General features: G+C 41.5%; 1 protein-coding gene across 13 annotated transcripts in view; it reads right to left on the reverse strand.

Moving 5' to 3' along the window:
* VRK1 (vaccinia related kinase 1) overlaps positions 1-21,493 on the reverse strand; it is an 81,145-nt gene that overhangs the window by 48,642 nt on the left and 11,010 nt on the right. For 3 of the 13 annotated variants that reach the window (XM_010851381.1, XM_010851385.1, XM_010851386.1), the window contains exon 2: positions 5,359-5,465. The exons of 7 other annotated variants lie outside the window; for them this stretch is intronic. The gene's annotated coding sequence lies outside the window, so the exon portion shown is untranslated. Of the gene's footprint in view, positions 1-5,358; positions 5,466-7,356; positions 7,879-11,221; positions 11,301-21,493 lie in introns of those variants that run through there. 3 more of the 13 variants (XM_010851382.1, XM_010851383.1, XM_010851387.1) reach the window with 3 other exon arrangements.

Here is a 21,493-nt window from a genome sequence, read left to right on the forward strand (position 1 = left end):
ATAATTATGTGATGTTTTAATTCTACCATTGCTGTGTCCTTAAAAAACAGGATTCAAATATGGAAGGGGATGCAGATTAAAGAAGAGGCAGGATTGTATTTGGAAGTATCGTTTTTAATTCAAAAGGTAATTTTCTCTTTTACAGAAAGAATATATATATAAACACACACAGATATATACCTCTGTATTCCCAAGCCCCATTCACAAAAAGAAAAGCTGAGAAAAAGAAACAACACAGTAGCAAACAAAGAGCATTCCTAGTACACAAACTGTATTCTTGAAATACTATTTCCTGTTAAAACGGCGCCTTGAACAAATTATTGACTTCAGGTCTGGAGCTAGAAATATACAAGATAATCTTGGAAGATCTCGTCATTTCTAGATGTCAAGAACGCTATCAAAAACTACTAGAGTTATGTCAGATATGTCTAGGGAGTCAACCTGGAAGATGCTACCACTAACCAAAGATGATCCAATTTGAGTCAATAAAGATAATAACCATAATGGATTAAAACACACAAAATGGGTAAATCGAAGAGTTTATAACAGTAAGAAAACTTAAGTGGTCACTTCCAGAGGATAGCAAGAAACCACTCAATTTTGAAAACCAGTGAATAAAGGGAAACAATCAAGCATCCATCCTTCCTTTCGTATATGAATTGTACCACTAGGTAACCAAATAGAAGATGAAGAGAAATTTCTCTTTACACAGAAAAATTTCAGCTAGTAAATGAGTAAGAATGGTTTTAGCTTAATCCCACTTCCACCTCCTAATGAATTAACGGATCCAGACATTGAGCACTGATAGACACTAACATCAAAAGGAGAGAACTATTCAGACAGTATATGCTTCCTGATAAAAGAAGACGCCACTAGCCATGAAGAAATCCTGCCAAAAAAGAAATAATAAACAAACAGAGCCTGAATCTGATTCAGCCTATCAATTCACAGGATATGAAGGGACCAGAAGAATACGATAAACTATGACACGGGAATGCAATCAGCAGAATTCTAACTGCGGGAAGGAAACCCTTATGGTGCGTATGACCTCACTTCCTCAACAGATAAAGGAGGAAAAAAGAGATGGGGGAGAAGAAAACTACATTTTAAAAGACTTCAAAGCATATCTAACAAAATCTGGCAAATCTAAACCACAGTGTTGAGGGATACACATTTGAATGATAAAACTATAAAGAAAAGAAAGCCATTACCAAAAAAGCTGGAGGTGACTTTGGGGAAGCCTAAGAAAGTCGGGATTTGGATGGGGTCCATGGTGGGCACAGTTTTCTTGACGTAAGTGGTGGTTATGATAAAATTCCCTCGGATTCATTATGTCTGTATGTGCATAATAAGGTTTTCTGAATTGTGACATATTTTATGGTTTTTAAACTTTATTTTACTTTTTTTTTAGGATACCTTTTAATTTATTATTTTTTATTTTTTTTTACTTTACAATATTGTATTGGTTTTGCCATACAAATGACTGTTCCTATAATTAACAATCACCAAGAGATCAAAATTGGAAATCCTTTCATACTCTATGAGCTTGGTCCACTCACACATACACACACAAAAAGATTCCAAAGTAAAACCTGTACTTCATTTCCTGTGAACTATTGGTGGCCTTTTGCTTTTTTATTCATGGGCACTCCTTATATATTTTATATGTATTAAAGAAATTAGTTCTTGGCGTTACAACTAATCTTCCCAGTTTATTTGTCTTTTGACATTGTTTATTTTCAGTTTTGGAGTTTTATGTCATCCTTAGAAAGACCTCTCCCAGTAAAATTGTTTGTTTGTTTGTTTGTTTTTTCAAACATCTCCCATGTTTTCCTTTAGTTATCTTATGGTTTCATAAAATTCTTTGCTAATTTTTTTGTCTGTCTACACTTATACTGGTATAAAATATGAGGTGGGAATCCAGCTTTTTTTCCCTTTTAGTCAGTCATCCATACACATTAGGGAGATGCACAAGTATTGGAGAAACCCACTCCAGTGTTCTCGCCTGGAGAATCCCATGGACAGAGGAGCCTGGTGAGCTACAGTCCATGGGGTCTCAAGAGTTAGACACGACGTAGCGACTAAACCACCACCATATATATCAAACCAACCCAAGTAAACTAACTATAGAAAACAGTTCATATAACTTGTATAATGTAGGTCCTTTGTATCACCAGTTTCTTTGGAATGGAATGGAATGGAAAGTTGGTTTCTAGTTAGTATTTGAAACTAACCTCATCCTTGGGTTAAAACTTCCCTCATACCTCTAGACTACTCCACATGAATGTGAAGAAATCACTGACATATACTCTGCTGCTCTTACAAAAAGGGGCCACTACAACACAGAAAATTCTTTAGAATAATCCTAACTTAAACTCCTTTCCTCCGGTGGCTTTTTGTGGAAAAAGATACGGCGGTCCCCATCCAGGAAGTCCTACAATCTTAGATGGGCCACAGACAACCAACAGCCATGTCAGTGCTCAGAGCTGGCTTCTGCTGGGTGGAGAGGGTGACAATGACGGTAGATTAATAAATAAGCATCTGGTCAGTAACCTCTTAAAACATTTACTTTTAATTGAAGCCTAATTGCTCTACAATGTTGTGTAGGTCTCTGCCATACATCAGCACGAGTCTGCCACAGATGTGTTCCCTCCTTCTTGAACCTCCCTCCCATCCCACCCCTCTAGGTTGTCATAGAGCCCCAGTTTGAGTTCCCTGAGTCATAGAGCAAATTTCCCCTGGCTATCTATTTTACATATGGAATAACCTATCTTTTAAAATGTGAGGACAAACAAAAGACTTAAACAAATGCAGCTGGTTATGCTCACTTCATAAAAAGACTTTAGAAGTTTGTCTTCTCTTACCACAATATAAAGAGTTTAAACAGCATTTAAATTATCTATTCCTAAAAAGTTTGAAGATCTGCACTGTGAAAGCCTGACAATACCAAGTGCTGGTAAGGATGCGGAGCAAACAGAGTTCTCACGCACGAGCCAATGTTTCAACCACACTGAAGATCTGCCGTGCAGCAGCTGCGACCCGACCCAACAGTTCCTCTCCTGTGCACATGCCCAACAGAGACGGAAACACATCCACCAAACACACGTGAGAGGGCGACAGCAGCTTTACTCAGAGTGGCCAGACACTGGAAACCCACGTGTCTGTCAACAGGAAAACAGATAAAATAAAATACATGAACCTCCAGAAACATCACTTTGCCAACAGAAGTCAGTATAGTCAAAACTTTGGTCTTCTCAGTGAGAACTGGATGTGAGAGTTGGACCATAAAGAAGGCTGAGTGCTGAAGAATCGATGCTTTCGAACTGTGGTGCTGGAGAAGACTCGAGAGTCCCCTGAACTGCAAGGAAATCAAACCAGTCAATCCCAAAGGAAAGTGAAAGTCGTTCAGTCGTGTCCAACCTTTGGAGACCCCATAGACTGTAGCCTGCCAGGCTCCTCTGTTCATGGAATTCTCCAGATCAGAATACTGGAGTGGGTAGCCATTTCCTTCTCCAGGGGATCTTCCCAACCCAGGGATCGAACCCAGGTCTCCTGCACTGCAGAAGGATTCTTTACCATCTGAACCACCAGGGAAGCCCAAGAACACTGGAATGGACAGCCTACTGCTTCTCCAGGGGATCTTCCCAACCCAGAAATGAACTGGGGTCTTCTGAATTGCAGGTGGATTCTCTACCAGCTGAGCTACAGGAAAGCCCATATCCTAAAGGAAGTCAACCCTAAATATTCATTGGAAGGACTGATACTGAAGCTAAACCTTCCAATACTTTAGCCATCTGATGCAGAGAGCCAACTCACTGGAAAAGACTCTAATCCTGGGAAATTTTGATGGTAAAAAGAGAAGCAGGCAGCAGAGGATGAGGTGGTTAGATAGCATCAAACTCAATGGAGCTTGATGGAGCAAACTCCGAGAGATAGTGGAAGACAAAGGAGACTGGGGTGCCCATGGGGTCGCAGAGTCGGACATGACTTAGCGACTGAAGACCACCCACCCAAATGGTATGTTGATAGACGAACCCAGACACAAGACGACACACTCTGTGATTCATCTCATTAATCCGTGATGTGCTAAGTCACTTCAGTCGTGTCCTACTCTTTCGACTCCATGGACTACTGGAACCCAGCAGGTTTCTCTGTCCATGGAACTTTCCAGGCAAGAATACTGGAGTGGGTTGCCATTTCCTTCTCTAGGGGATCTTCCCGATCCAGGGATTGAACCGGCATCTCTTGAGTCTCCTGCACTGGTCAGCAGGTTCTTTATCACTAGCGCCACCTGCGAAGCCCACTCCATAATAACAGAAGTCAAACAGCAGGACCACGGAGTCAGAAGGTTTCTGGGGCTCTGGTCATGTCGCATACCCCAGTCTGGGTAATATCTACATTGTATGCTCATATCATTAAAATTAATCAAGTTATACATATGACTTATTTCATCCTATTTTCAAATTTATGTAAAATTAACAGCTGATTACACAAACCTTAAGTGTTATTAACAGTCAGGATCCAATCAGGAGTTAAAATGCATAAGTAACTTAAAAAACTTATAATAAAAAATTATTAATTTGTAAAAGGTACTACTGACGATTAAAAAGGGTAAGAGAACTCTAAGGAAGAGCAAAGGCAGGGAGCAGGTACAATCTACAAGATCAAAGGAGAGAAGACAGAAAGGAATTCCTCACTGGATGGGCTGTAGCCACAGCCCACTGGGCGGCAGAGCCCTCGAGGGCGCCTGCTGTACACAGGACTCCACCTGCTGGGGTCCTGGTGGAAACAAGATAACTGCTACTGGGATGCGAAACAAAGCCATGGAGGATAAGCATGCTTTGCTCATCCACTCTTTAAAAGGGTGGCAGGGGCGGGGGGCGATGGGGGTGGGGGTGTTGGGGAGACCAAGCACACTGCAACAGCAAGAGAAGCCCCTTCCCCACTCTGCCTAGCAATGTCCCTCCCTCACCCTCTACTGACTAACCTAACGTTGTGCTGGAGAGGAAAAATGCTTACAGGGTCTAGTTCAAGCATCATCAACAGAGCAAAGAAAGATGTTTATGGAATTGAGAGGCAATAAACTGATAACCTGCATAAGTTCCACAAAGGCTGACAAATCTCTGTACACGCACACACACTTGGGTACCAACCACACTGGAACATTTTCACCCAGCAAGTGTCCCTGGGCCCTCTTCTGCTGCCACCCACTCCTGTTCTTCCAGCAAAGGCTACTGGCGGTGCCCTCGGGGTGGGCCACTTCCTTTGGAGAACCTACTCTGCCAGCTCTGCCTGAGACCTGATCAGGCCTCAGACCTGAGGGAGCCCCCTCCTGGCACCACCTGCACCCTGTCTGACCTTTGCTCCGCTTGGTCACTCCTCTTATTCTCTGGTTCAGAGTAAAAGATGTCTCCGAGCTTCAGAGAATATGAAGTCTCAGTCTCCTTGTCCTTTTAAGAGGATTTCTGAAAAGAAGAAAGGAGAAGTACTTAAAATCAGAAGTCTCTGGTCAAAAACTAATAAATAACATGACCATAAGCATTTGCCTCAGTAAAGAACTTAAAATATTCACTGGAATTAAACAACTGCTTTAGTATATTATAGGTTTCTCTTAACAATGAAATCAATACCTACATTAAGGTTTCTATTAAAAGAATAAACCAGAGGGAACAAACATCCACCAAATTAAATCTTTCTGCATAATTTCTGCCCAGCTGGAGCAAAGCAAATCCAAGTTATGATGCCCAATCCAAGAGAGAGATTTCAAAGAAAAGAAAATTCACTGTCACTAACCATTACATAATCTGACCACTTCTTCTCCCACTGACATTAAATGAAATTCAGATTCAAGTAAAAAGCACATGAAAATGTAAATCAACACCACCCTTTACTGAAATCATTCACTGGTATATTCCATATTAGCATATTCACCAAAACTTAATTGTAAACAGAGTAATTATGGTACTAAAGTTATTAAATACACAAAGCAAGCTTGGGACTATACATATTCAAATAGAATTTCAGTGGCAGATCAACTTTTATATCTGAAACAATACCCTAATTAATAGTCAGCTCTGATAATAAAATGGTCCTCTGTTTTTCAGATAACATTCCAAAAAAAGTTCTGCTATGAATATTAAAAGAAAGTTTTGTGAAAAGATTCTTAAAATTTCAATAGCTATATTTATCACAATATGGTACTGTATTTAGACAACCGGCATTTTCCAAGTCCTGGATTCAAATTTGGAATTTTTTTTTAATCCTCTGTTGAAGAGAGGAAAAAAAAGCTTGAATGAATCCAACAATGCCGCTTACACTCAATGAGCTCTGAATTCATCATATCCAAACTGGGAAATTACAATGCTGTATAAAGCTTGTCACATATTGGATGACTAGCCATACATTTTCCCTAAAATAGGTGTGTACTTGAGTTTCTCTGAGGGGATCATATATTTTTATGAAATTTTGTTTCAAGTCGTAAGTTCTCTGATGCTTTTAAACTGCACAGAGACACGCTGATTCAAGGATAATTTTGAACAACCTGGACTATCCACCAGGCCATTAACATGGCACCAACATAGTGCTACCTCTGCTCTCTGCAGTAGAGAGCACTTTCTCGCCCCCACTCCCCATATACACTTGCTGAAGATATTTTCCATGCACAAAGATCTAGCTCTTCTGCAGTCAGACACAACCTCTCAAGTTTCAGTCCTGTTCTTACTGCTTATTGCATTTGATAAATGTTCCCTGTAAGTTTATGAGCTCCCTAACTAGAGACCTGTCTTACAATATACTGCACTTGGTAAGAATTCAATATATGTGTCAAGTTATACAGCAAAAAGGTTAATACGTTATCTTTTCTCAAGTACCTGACATCTAACTTTATGCTTAATATACATCCAAATGGAGCGGACAGTGCCACTCCTTTGAAAAGCCCAGCAATCGAAATCCACATCAAACCCTATTTAGTCTCCTCAAAACTGTAATTCTCCTTCCTAACTCATAATTCTCAACAGATGACCTCATCTCCTAGCTCAGAGAAAGAAGCCAGAAACTTCAATGGGAGTTCCTCTATCTTTCCAAGACTCAAACCCACAAACCACCTGCATCCACTTCAAGTCCAACTTTCCGTCCATCCTGTCCTCCTCCTCCATCAACACCAGCTCCTTCTTCAGCTGCATCCCACCCCCTCCTACGTCCTGACCAAAACTATTAACCCTTCTCTCAAATATTCAACATCTCCTTCAACTAGAGCCTTCCCATCAGCTTTTAAATATGCTCATGGCATGCCTAGTTAAAAAAAAGAACTTTTTAATTCCCCTCTGCTATCATCAGTACCAACCATCGTAAACTTACCTGTACTTACTAATGTACCCTTTCGCTTCATGTCACCACAACTCACTCCACCTGGACCATGAGTCCAGTCCGACCACTCTCACTCTGGGCACTAAACCCAAGTACCCTTCGAATCACCTCACTCTCCCTGCTCATTCCCCAGCAGCACTCAACACTGCTGTTCACCCTTTCTTTTGCTTTCTCTTGCTTTTCTTGCATTTTGCTTTCATTCTCTTGCTTTTGCTTTCTCAACACAACACTTCCCTGGTTCTCACTCTACTGCTTCCAGCCCTCACAGCCTAGATAATTTGGGAGACACAGCAGTGAGTAACAGCTCATTCTTTCAAGGAATTTGTTCCACTTTTTGAGTATATTTTTCCAGGATTGCACCACTCTAAAAAAGCAGACCATCTATATTTCCACAGTTTACATCACAATACAAATTTTATAAGAATAGATTACATAAAAGAAAAACATGCTGTTAAGTAAAATTAAGGCCTCTGGAAATAAAGTTAAGAGCTTTAAAAGTAAGATGGAGACATATACAAAAAATATAACTGATTGATGTGACTTCCTTAAGCTAACAGATCTCAAGAGTTCATAGCCTTCAAGCAGTATGTGCAAACCCACGCTCCAAGCAGCACTACTCATCACCATGCAAATGTGGAAGCCACCGAGGTGCCTGTCCATGGGTGGGTGGATACACAAAATGCGGTATAAACATGATGCAGCATCTGCAGCCTCATAAGGAAGGAAATTCTAACCCAGGTTACGATAAGGAGGCACAAAGACCAGTGGTATTATTTCAAACGTTGCTCCTGTAGATGTTAATTACACAAATCCATCCATTATCACAGCAGTAAATAAAGGTCAACTGTGAATGACGTGAACTCAGGAAGGAGAGGAATGGTTTGTTCATTCACTCATTCATTCATGCACTCAGCAAGCACTCACTGATAACCTGCCACATGCCAAGCACTGCTCTAGTTCTCCTCTAGCTCTTCACTGCTCTCCAAGGAACCAGACAAAGGTCCTACCTTTGACACTTACATTCTAGAATAAAGAGAATAAAACCTACCAGAATGGGAAAACTATCTAATATTTTAGAGGATGTACAGGGTGTGTTTGAAGAGAAGAGCATGGTGGCTGGGGGCGGCATGCAGTGTCAACAGAGAGGTCACTGGCAGCCCCCCCTGAGAAGGGGAGACCCGAGCAAGGGCAGGAAGGACGTGGGAAAGCTGGCCATGAGCATCTGGGCAGACGGCTGAGCGGTGCAAAGCCCCAGAGTAAGGAGTGTGCCATGCAAGCAGAGACAGCAAGGGTGCCAAGTGGCTGGTGTGGAGTGGGCAAGGGGAAAGGAGAAGTCAGAGAAGGAACACAGGAGCAACAGATCAAGGGGAGCCCCAGGGGCCACTGCAAAGGCTCTTCTGACTTCAGCAAAAGGGTAAACATGATACTAGGAACAGGTATTATTGCATCTTGATTCACAATCTTTCAAATCAGTCAGGATGAAAATCATACTCTGATTACTCAAGTCAAGAATTCTCCCAATGACCAATTTCTCACCAAAATTTTTACATTTTTTAAATATTTCTGGCTAATGTGAATTATTCCATCCTCAGAATTTATTCCGTCTATAAGCTGAACTTGATATAAATCTAAAACCTTAAGTGCTTTAGTCATTAAAGTCACCTCAAGGTAGGATTGGTTTTATAAAGGACTGAAATTCATTTCCCAACAGCACAGACGAGGACTAGACCTTACCCTCCCTTTAACATACACGTAAGTCACATGGTAGTGCTATTACACTCAGTGGCTGCAACTCTGGGACAGGAAATACAAAACTTTACTATGCTATGCCTCCTTTAAAATTTAAAATAAAAATAATACTGAATCCTACAGAATTCTGTACTACAATATATAGTGTCTGCTTCATTAATTCATTTGCTCAACAAATATTTACCTCTGTGCCAGGAACTGCTCTAACAGATGGAAATAAAGCGGTAAACAAATCAGACAAAAATCCTGCCCTCACTAAGCTTATACATTATGTGAGGAGAGACACAATTTTTTTCAAACTTGAAATATGTGCTATGTCCACTGGTGACAAGTACTGATGGAAAAAATAATAAAGGAGGAATAAGGGGTGGGGTGGGGGAGCTGGGGCTGAAACTGAAATGTAATCTGGTAAAGCCACACAAGAAAGTGACATTCAACCAAAGACTGGTGCTTCCCAGGTGTCTTGGTGGTAAAGAATCTGCCTGCAATGCGGGAAACGTGGGTTCAATCCCTGGGTCAGAAAGATCCCCTGGAGAAGGAAATGGCAACCCATTCTGGTATTCTTGCCTGGGAAATCCCATGGACAGAGGAGGCCAGCGGGCTACGGTGCATGGCATCCAAGAGTCAGAGACCACTTAGCAACTACACAACAAGAAAGCAAGGGAAGCCGGCCAGGCGGTGATGGAGACAAAAAGCATCTCGCACTGAGGGAGCCACAAGCACAAAGGCCGAGGGCCAGCGCCTGCCCAGCACAGCAAGGAGGCTGGTGCAGCTGGCAGAGCGCACACTGGCTGACGCCAGACGCCTAGGAGGGCCAGGTGTGGCCATCACATCCAGGACACAGGCCACTCTGAGAACTGACTCTGAATCTCAGTGAGGTGGGAAATCATGGCAATGTTTGGAGCAGAGGAGTGGTATGCTCTGATTGAGGTTTTCAAAGGACCACTCTGGTAGACGCATCAAACAGACTTCGGGGGCAAGGCAGAAACCGCTACCAGGAGAGCGTGGCTACTGGAATAACCAATGCCTGCCTTCATGCTACTGACCAGTGAGAATGGCAAGCTTTTAAAAACTGATTTTAAGCCACCCAAGAGAGGGATACAGAATAACAGGAGGTTTTTCCAACCTTTTTTTTTTTTTACTTTATACAAGCTATCCACTCCCAAAAAAACAAGTCTCCAGTGCCAAGTCGAAACAATCAATATTAGTGACAGATGGTCTAGGAAACATGCTAATCATCTCTTACTCTAGATTTTCTAAGCTCTATCTCATGGCAAGTTAATTCACCAGGAAATGAAACATTTGAACTCATTTATTCCAAAGGCCTTTATAAAACACCTCCAGTGTATGTGCTGGGCAATGTGCTGGGGCTACAAATATAAACACAAATAAAATGCAACCTTTGGCTTCAAGAAGCTGCACTTAGCTTCATGCAGAAACACCATCACACAGTTAGGATTTAATATTAGACCATCAGCTTCAAACAAGGATCAATAAAAAGGTCGCCAGGTAAAGAATGTTTCTGAATTCTTCTTAATAAATAAAAACCATTTATTAAAGAAAGTGAGCAGTTGCAGACATCTACAAGATCAAACTTTATTAGTTTCATGGTGGGAAAAAAACTGCCTCTTCCAGTGATGGAAGTTGTTAAGCCATTAAGAGCTATGAAACTCCTGTTTCCCCTTTTTCACTGAGTGGCAGGAAGTTCAAAAGCGAAGTATAAACTCGATTACATAACTACCCATTGTGGAGGCAGTAATTCTCAAATCCTGGCTACACATCATGATTACTGGTAGAACTGTGAAACACTAACGGCCCTATTTCACAAGAGCCCCAGTGCCTTATGTTTTAATCCTGCACAGGCAGCTGTGAAGTGCAATCTGGACCACTGGTCTACATACATCATCCCTCCGTATCGTCAGGGGATTGGTTCCTCCACCCTCTTAGAAAGCAAAACCCACTCAAGTCCCTTACATAGAATGGCACAGTATTTGCATATAGTCTATGTACATCCTCCCATATACTTTAAATCATATCTAGATTATCTATAATAATACAGTGCAAATGCTATGTAAACAGCTGTTCACATGGCAAATGTAAGTTTCACCTTTCGGAATTTTCTGGAAATTTTTTCCGAGTATCTTTGATCCACAGTTAGTTGAATTCACAGTTGACTGAACCTGTGGATGCAGAACCAATGGATATAGAGGTCAACTGTGTTCTGGCGCATCTTCCTTTCCTCATTAAGTCAATCATTTTCAATTAAGGGCTCTATTACATACAACTCTGTTGTATCAGAAAATTTTAATAAAAGCCTCCTTCATTTTAGAAGTTGGGTAAAAAATATAAAGTAGTGAATGAATGCTTCAGAAGGACTCCCCGAGCCCCACCCCACCCAAATCACCTTTTTCCCATCCCACCCCAGGCCAAAAACCTTCATTCATATTTCAAACTTATTTGAAATTAAGAAATAATTACATATTTGATATAAATAGCTTCCTGCCTGTCTACAATAAGTCAAAGAATAAAATCAACTAGAAGATAATCAGTCAATAAGAACTTCATCACCTCTTTTGCTAAACTGTATCAAGAATAATTTGAAAGCAATACATCTAAAGACAATTCTCTTACAAATGAGCCAGCTAATCAGAAGTTGATTAATGCATCTGATGAGTATGAAGAAATCATATGAAAAATAAAATATAGAATCTTGAGTTTATATACCCTTCCCAACAATATACAGGGTCTCTTTCATATATTTACTTCATTTTATCCCCACAAATCCTACAGTTGAGACAGAACTGTGAGGATGACCACAGGAATGAATGCAGAGTTACTACCAATACCATTTACCATAAACTAGTGAGTAGCAGGAAGGTTTCCTCTGACTTCCTGTTAGGGACACCTAATCAATCTCCTGGGAAAAGGCAATGGCACCCCACTCCAGTACTCTTGCCTGGAAGGCTGCAGTCCATGGGGTCGCTGAGGGTCAGACACAACTGAGCGACTTCACGTTTCATTTTCATGCACTGGAGAAGGAAATGGCTCCACTCCAGTGTTATTGCCTGGAGAATCCCAGGGATGGGGAAGCCTGGTGGGCTGCCGTCTATGGGGTCGCACAGTCGGACACGACTGAAGTGACTTAGCAGCAGCACCAGTGAGAAGCAGGAAGGTTTCCTCTGACTTCCTGTTAGGGACACCTAATCAATCTCCTGGGCTTCCCTTGTGGCTCAGCTGGTAAAGAATCCATTTGCAAGGCGTGAGACCTGGATTCGATCCCTGGGTTGGGAAGATCCCCTGGAGAATAGAAAAGCTACCCACTCCAGTATTGTGGCCTGGAAAATTTCATGGACATTATAGTCATAGGGTTGCCAAGAGTCGGACACTGAGCGACTTCCACGTTTCAATCAATCTTCCTAGTTTCACTTAAAGAACCATGCGTGTCAATACAAGTATGAAAACTAATCATGGCTGTTATGAATACCCTCAGCAACACTAACAAGTTAGTTAGTGTTAGTCACTCAGTCATGTCCAGCTCTGTGTGACCCCATGGACTGCAGCCCGCCAGGCTCCTCTGTCCACAGAATTCTCCAGGCAAGAATACTGGAGTGGGTTGCCATGCCCTCTTCCAGGGGATCTTCCCGACTCAGGGACTGAACAAAGGTTTCCAGCATTGCAGGCAGATTCTTTACTATCTGAGTCAAATATAACACAACAAATCATGCGAATTTAGAAGTGAACTCCCATAGATAATGATCCTATCAATTCATAGGTTTATGCCTGAAAAACATTAAGCTAAACTCAAAGAAACATTAAGCTAAACTTAGGACTGTGATACAATCTTTAGAAGCAATTGTCATACTAGTCATGTTTTCACACCTAAGCTACGAAGAATTAGGTGAAGACTCAAGCTTCTAACTCGGAAAAATAAAGTAGATTATCTTCATAGGAGAAAAATTTCCTCCTACTCAGATTTTTTAAACTTATATTAAAAGTGATTAACATTAGATTTTTGTAAAAAGTTTTAGTACAGTGAATAAAATGTTTAAAATACAGTATCAGATGTACTTCAACTTTTATTTCCTTTAAATGACATCCAGAAGTTCTAAAAGAGGAACACTAACAGCAGAACTAAATTTAACCGAGAATACGCAGCGTGGTACAGTCTAAAACACAAGCCCCAGACACCTCACGGCCACCACTTCCCCCCAGAAGGAACAATTTCATGTGGTTTCTGCTGTGCACTTCTCCTTCCAACTTCTGACGTAGTGGTTAAAAGATCCAAATAGGTCTCCATGAATCAACTGTGAAGAAGACCCTACAGTAATACCTGGAAAACTCCTTGCTTTGCCCAGACGAAGGCATCAACTCAAAGAAAGGGGCAAGCTTGAAGATGCCGAATTCAAAGGGAGGTAGCACCTAGCTCCTTGATCCATAAGCTCTACAAAAAAGAGCTAAAAGGAATGCTTCTTTATGTAAAGAAAACACTAAAAATCTTCTAAAATTAGAAATTTTGAACTATACTGCTAATTTTTAAAATAACATTTAGCACACTTTGACAATCTTGTTAAATGCTAGATCTCCCATTAGTTCTGCTATTGGGCGGGGGGCTGGGGGGGGGGTGGCGTGGCGGCAAAATTAACTACCAAACTTTGGGCATGGTAATTCTCCAGGTGTTCACTATTAAATCTCTACAGGATAGCGACTGAACAACATCCTTCCTTGTATATTCTTGCAGCAGGGCTCCAAGGAAGACTATTTCTAAAAGCTCTAAAGGAAATTAAGATGACCAAACAGTCACAGTAAATCAGAATAGGGCTACAGTCATTTAAAAATTCTGCATAAAAACATAATAAACTTTTCAGAATCCCAGAGAAGGGTTTTTCTACGCAACACACAAAATAAAACACACAGGCCTAAAGAAAATTGATAAATTTGACAAAATAAAAACTCTCCACAGATTAAAAACACCATAAACAAATTCAAAAGACAAATGAAAAATATCTACAGAATATGTGACAAAAGGCTAATTTTCTCAGCACATATTAAGAATCCTATAGATTATAAGAAAGACAAAAACCCAACAGAAAAATGGCAAAGTGACAGAGAGAGGCAAATTCATAGAAAAGGAAATACAAATAACCTTAAGAAAAAAATTAGAGGAATTAGCAAATGCATACAAAGTAAAAAAGTGATCTAATGAACTCCTATGTACACATCACCCAGTTTCAACAATTATTCACATATCACCAGCTGGTGTACCAATTCATAGCCCCTCCCAAGAGTATTTCAAAGTACACCTCAAATATAATACTTCATATGTAAGAAGTATTTACTTCTAACAGGGACCTTCTAAAAATACAGCCACATTACCATTGTCACACCTAACAAAATAACAATTCCTTAATATCACTTAATAAATAAATGTTCAAATATCCCCAAGTGTCTCCAAAAAAAAGTCTTCCTATAGTTGATTTTCTAGTCCCTGTAACTGGCTGATATGTCTCTGAATCTCTTAAGCAGACAAGTACCACCTCCCTCTTTTTTTTTCTTTCCCTTGTTGGTGCTCCACACTTTGGATTTTGCTGATTATCTTTTAATTGTCAAACTTGAAAACCCCTGTAGTTTTCGTTACTGTGATTGCTAAAACTGCTCTATCTCTGGTGTCTGCCTTTCAGCAAGAGACCACCAGAACACACCTAGTCCTGTGAGTTGGAAGAACACACACCCACGGAACAGTGGGGCATCTCGATAAGAGAATGTTGTAAAGAACTCCCTGGGGGTACAGTGGATAGGAATCAGCCTGCCAATGCAGGAGACATGGGTTCGATCCCTGGTCCAGGAAGATGACACATGCTGAGGGCAACTAAAGCCCGCATGCTGCATTTACTGGAGCCTGTGGGCCTAGAGCCTGTGCTCCGCAATGAAGGGCAGCCTCCGCCCACCACTAGAGGAAAGCCTGTCCCCAGCAACGAAGACCCAGTGCAACCAAAAATAAACTAATTAATCTAAAAAAAAAAAAAAAGAATCTATGACAGGATTTGGGTTTTATTTGGGTAAGCCGGGGGAGGGTCTAGGAGGGAAGCTTCCCAGATAGCTCAGTTGGTAAAGAATCCACCCGCAGTGGAGGAGACCCCAGTTTGATTCTGGGTCGAGAAGGTCCCCTGGAGAAAGGAAAGGCTACCCACGCCAGTATTCTGGCTTGGGAGAATTCCACAGACTGTACAGTCCATGGGGTCGCAGAGTCGACACAACTGAGTGACTTTCACTTTTCAGGGAACAAATGGCACCCCACTCCAGTACTCTTGCCTGGAAAATCCCATGGACAGAGGAGCCTGGTAGGCTGCAGTCCATAGGGTCGCTAAGGGTTGGACATGACTGAGCGACTTCACTTTCACTTTCCACTTTCATGCATTGGAGAAGGAAATGGCAGCCCACTCCAGTGTTCTTGCCTGGAGAATCCCAGGGACGGGGGAGCCTGGTGGGCTGCCGTTTCTGGGGTCTCGCAGAGTCGGACACGACTGAAGTGACTTAGCAGCAGAGTTTCTCTAAACTGGATGCAATTAGAAAGTAGGGGGGTTCTATGTTGGGTATCTCAATAAATCTTATTTGAGAGGAGACAAGAACAAAGTGGTAATTGGTAAAGAAGCTGTGGTCACTCATTCTAGCCAAGTGTTCTGTGGATGGCAGCAACTCCGGCTTTGTTTGTGCTTTGTCTCGTTTTTTGTGCTCTCGGAGAAACCTGGTTTGAGGCGTTCCGTGAGGCTGGCTACTGAGCTGGAGGACCCAGGGCCAGCTGTGCCCCAGGCCAGCTCCTGATGCCGGGCCAGTCCTCTCGCTTTTCTTTTGCCCTCGACAATGAAGCCCTTCCAGCTGGCCACCCTGTCCCTCTGACTCGACCCCAAGAGCGCTGGATATTTTTCTGGTCCACAACCTGGGACAGTACGTCAACAGGGCCAAGAATAAAAAAATATGGATTTCAAGTATAATTTTTTGTAAAAAAATGCCTCTTTTGCTAATTAACAGAAGCAGTGAGAGAGTAGAGTGCATACTGCAGAGTCATTTGCAAAATGAAAAGTTTTTAGGTGGTAAAATATTTGCTTTAATGACTAAGACTATAAACGTCATAAAAATAGTATAAAAGACAAAACAGAAACATATCCACGTTACTACAAATACACAGCCTACTGTTAAAAGAAGGATGACTTCCAAAGATCAAGAGGACAAAAGTAACAAAATGTAGAACTCGCCAGAAAAAAGCTTTTAGTTGCGGTTTACTAATACAAAACATGACAAAAATTCAGCTGGAAAAACTTGATGTGATAAACTACTGCAGAATATATGATAAAACAGTTAAGAAAATACTGTACAAAAATAGCACGAAGAGACTATCTTCTAGATTCCACTGAAAAACGCTGAAGATTCTAAAGTCAGTTTCTTCTGCAACCTCAGCATCTGGATGATGGCATTTTTGTTACCATTCCTTACTGAGTGGTCCAGATAAACTCAAGTACTCAAAAACCTACATGCAAAAGAAAAGTGAAAGTCTCAGCACTGAGTGGAGTTAAGAGCACCAGACCATACCTCCTTGCACACCTCTCACAATGCATGTGACACTATCACCATGAGTTGCATATGTGCCGTGCTTGTTTGATGTATTTTATGAGGATATGAAGTCAGGGAGTCTATCTTACCCCAGTATCCCTTGAGTCTAACGTATCACCTGGTGAGAAACCAACAGCTATTTCCTAAAACTAGGCTGAATGAAGTCATGGTCCAGGGCCACCTGCTACGAACTGAGACAAGGCCCAACTTCTCCAGGTCCTTTTCCTTAACTAAAATGGCCTGAGTTAAAGTTTAACCTGGTGCTTTACCTACCGGCTTGTAAGGGAAGAAGCATGGTTCATTTTAGAAGTAGGACGAACTACAAAAGGATCTATTCCAATAACCAGGAGATGTATATTTTCCATTCTAAGGTATTTCACAGTTACATATTTTGCCAATGGAATCTGTTGCCAAGAGAATGCAAAAGGGCTAGAGAACCTTCTTGACCTGCCTGCTCACTTCAGGAAAAATAAATGGTCCCTGAACAAAAGGAAAGAAATATAAAGGAAGAAAAATCGAGGGAAAAATGTTTCTAGTTGCAAATACATCAAGGTGATTCAAGGTGAACATTAGAAGGTTAATGAACTCAATAAGAAAAAGGCAACCAATTTAAAAACACACAAAGGATTTAAATAGACATTTCTCCAAAACAGATAAACAACTGGCCAAGAAGCACACAAAAAGATACTTGACCTCATTAGTCATTAAGAGAAATAAAAATCAAAACTGCAATGAGATACTACTTCCCACATGCTACCACGGATATAAACAAAAAGACAAAAAACCACCAGAACTGGTGAAGATTTGGAGAGACCCGAACCCTCAAACAACTGCTAGTAAAAATGTAAAAAGATGCAGTCAGTTTGGAAAACAGTTTGGCAATTCCTAAAAAGAAGTTAAACAGAGTTTCCACGTCACCCAGCAGTTCCAAGGGTAGTATATACTCAGGAAAAATGAAAACGCGTACACATAAAAAGCCTGTGCATAAATGTTCACAGCAGCATTACTCATAATAGTCCACGAGTAGAAACAACTCAAGTGTTCTTCGACGGATGAATGGATAAATGTGACATACCCATACACTGGGGTCTTATTGAGCAATAAAAAGAAACAAAGCAGATTCTGCTACAACACAGATGAACTTTAAAAACATGCTAGGCCAAAGAAGATGCTCACAATACACTACATATTGTATGACTTCAATCATGTAAAATTTCAAAACCAGGTAAATTTGTAGAGACAAAAGCAGATTAGTAGTTTCTTAGAGCTCTAGGGGGTGCTTCCCAGGTGGTTCAGTGGTAAAGAATCTGCTTGCCAATGTAGGAGATGCAGGAGACACAGGTTTCACCCCTGGGTCGGGAAGATTCCCTGGAGGAGGAAATGGCAACCCACTCCAGTGCCTAGAAAATCCCATGGACAGAGGAACCTGGTGGGTTACAATCAATGAGATCACAAAGAGTCGGACAGGACTCAGCAACCCTGAGCATGCACACAGGATTCTGGGGAGCATGGGAGACAATGAAGACTGACTGCTAGTTAGTTGGTGGGGGAGTTCTCTTAGGGTTGATGAAAATATTCTAAAATTAGATTATGGTGATGGTTACATCCTGTGGCTATACTAACACTGAACCATACCCTTTGAGTGAGCTATATGATAATTGAACTGTATCTCAATAATGCCTTTTTTTTTTTTCTATCACAGGTGGCATTGGGGATCTTAGTTCCCCGACCAGGGATTGAACCCGTACCCCTGCACTGGGAGCGCAGAGTCTTAACCACTGGATTGTGAGGGAAGTCCCAATAAAATTTAAAAAAAAAAAGTTAATGACAGGGAAAATGTGATATCAAGAATGACAAAGGAAGAGGAGTTATGACATTCTGCATAAAGAAACTATACTTTCTGAATGAAGGACAGAAATCACCCCAACACAGGCTACCAAGAACACTGAGGAACCAGCTAAAGGCAGATTTTGCTATGTCACCAGCGTGGTTCCTGACCGCTTCACTGAAGGGCACCAGTACACACAGCTATTTGCAGGAACTGCCACATGGGAGAGAGAATCCACTGAGACCATAACTCATTTGATCACGAATGACTTCTGCTGATCCCTGAAACTCTACATTGTTATCTGTGGTTCTTAGGAGTTCAAGTAGGAAACCAAAGGAAAGGTCAAAGGAAATGAAAAGCTATGTCTATGTGAAGGACGTTCACCTGAAACTGGTGTCCTGAACCACAGCTTACCAACACAGGGCGGCGAGCTCCTGGCAAGGGACAGACTACAGCAAGATCAAGAGAACACGTGCGGGGCGAGGACCTGACACCGTGATGAAGAAAGTTGTCTTTCACCAGTAGCTTAGATGAAAAACTAGATGGCAGGCTCACCACAGCTGGCGATCACATTAAGCTGGGGGAGATCAGGGACACATTAGGTCCCGGAAACCAGATTCATGCAGATTCTTACAAGCCTAAATAAAACTGCACACTGGCAGAATGATTCAACAAACCAGAGCCAGAAGGAAGACCAGAAACATTTCATTTAGGCCCTTCATACTGCAGCTGAAGCTGAGGCCAGACAGTTTTAATAACGTGCCCAAGTTCAGAAGGTGCGTTAAAGGTAGATGAAGGCTGAGAATCCAAGAATGCTAACTCTCAGGCTGGGGCTCACCTGACCCAGGGCTACCTGCTACCAGCTGTGGAGATAAGCAAACGGGGAGAAAAGGAAACTTGGCCCTCACCTCACCACACACCAAAAAATCAGTTCCTGGAGACTGAGACCTAAATGTGAAAGGTCAAAGGATAAAACTGCTTGAAGATAACACAAGAAAACATCTTCAAAACCACAGAGTAGCAAAACTTTGTGAACAAGACACAGAAAACACTAGTCAAAAAGGAAAAGACCTGTAAACGGAAATTGATTAAAATTTAGAATTTCAGTTCATCTAAAGACACAAGAGTGAAATGGCAAGCCACAGGATGGAAAGAGATTTTTACAATTCATATTTTCAACAAAGACTTCATATCCAGAATACATAAAAACCCCAACATTTCAATAAGGAAAAAAAAAAGACAAGACTATTTGTTTAAAATGGGCAAATGACACTTGAATTGGAGAAGGCAATGGCAACCCACTCCAGTGTTCTCGCCTGGAGAATCCCAGGGATGGGGGAGCCTGGTGGGCTGCCGTCGATGGGGTCGCACAGAGTGGGACACGACTGACGTGACTTAGCAGCAGCAGACACTTGAATAGGCACTTTATAAAACAAGATATTTAAAAGCCTAATAGCAAATGAAAAGGTGCTCAAGTCACCAGTTAACAAAAAAATGTCAATTAAACCACACTGAGATCTTCAACACAACCACAGAATTGTTTAAAAAAAAGAAAAATGTAATGTTTAACCGATAGTACCAAGCGCAGGTGAAGCTGAAGAGCAATGGGAACTGTGTTTTCTGGTAGAGGCATGAACTGGTACACACTGTGGAAAACCGGCAGTACCTATCAAAGCTAAAGATACACACACACCGGGACTAGCAATTCTCCTCTTAGTATACGCAACTAAAATGAATACAAACGTGAACCAGAGATAGAACAAGAATGACTTCAGCAGCATTATTCAAAACTTCTCCAAAGTAGAAACTATTCCAATATCCATCTACAATTACAACAGAATGGATAAATTAGTCTACAATTTATGGTGCTTTTTAAAAATTGTCACAGAACTTTTGACACACCTTTCTTAAGATGTGAGGTCTAAGTTCCTTCCCCTTGAATCCAGGCAGACCTGTGTCCATTTCAACCAGTAGAGTACAGTGGAAGTGACGCTGTGTGACCTCAGGATGAGTCACTCTCAGCAAGCTTCCAGTGTGACCCAGTCCACATGCTTGAAGAGCCAAAGGCCCCGTGGAGGACCTGGAGCCAGGGCACAGCCACCTTCAGAGCAACCACTATACCAGTGACCACCTCTCCGTCTCAAAGGAAATCTCTGCTTCTGGATACAGACGATGACTTTCCTCTGGTTAAAGACCATCATCGGCCCCATTACACCCTTTCCAGCAGCAATACCTGAACACTATCCAAACGATCTACTCAAAAGTTGCAAAGAAGCAAAGCAAGTTTCAAGTAGAAGTCTTTGCCTCCATTCTAACTGTTTTAGATATACCACTGGAAAAACAAATAGCCTCTTTCAAAAAAAAAAAACAAAATGTAAGTGCTCCAGTCAACAATCCCAGATGGTCCTGGTCTTCATGACATCCCAGCCAAAGCACCATACATGTGAGTAAGGGAACCCTGAAACAACAGGGCAAGCTGTCCTAACCAAATTCCAAATCCATGAGCATAGTAATATGGTTGTTGTTTAACTCCCACTAAGTTTGGTGTTAGGTAGTAGTCAATAACCAAAAAACTCATGTATTACACAGTAACAGTTAACCAGAATTAGAGAGTACTACCAACACACACAACATACTATATGCAGCATGAATGAATCTCAGATGTGCGTGTGCTCACTCAGTCATGTCCAACTCTGTGACTATAGCCCACCAGGCTCCTCTGTCCATGGGATTTTTCATGCTAGAATACTGGAGTGGGTTACCATGCCCTCCTCCAAGGGATCCCAACCCAGGGATCGAACCCAGGTCTCCCACACTGAAGGCAGATTCTTTACCGTCTAAGCCACCAGGGAGTGTATGAAGGTAAAATAAAGAGTAACTCTAGGTGTTCAGGCATAACTGACTAGGTAATACCATTAACTGAACAGTTAAACCATGGGGCAAATA

This window comes from Bison bison, unplaced genomic scaffold, assembly GCF_000754665.1.
Source record: "Bison bison bison isolate TAMUID 2011002044 unplaced genomic scaffold, Bison_UMD1.0 scf7180017864302, whole genome shotgun sequence".
Taxonomy (NCBI): domain Eukaryota; kingdom Metazoa; phylum Chordata; class Mammalia; order Artiodactyla; family Bovidae; genus Bison; species Bison bison.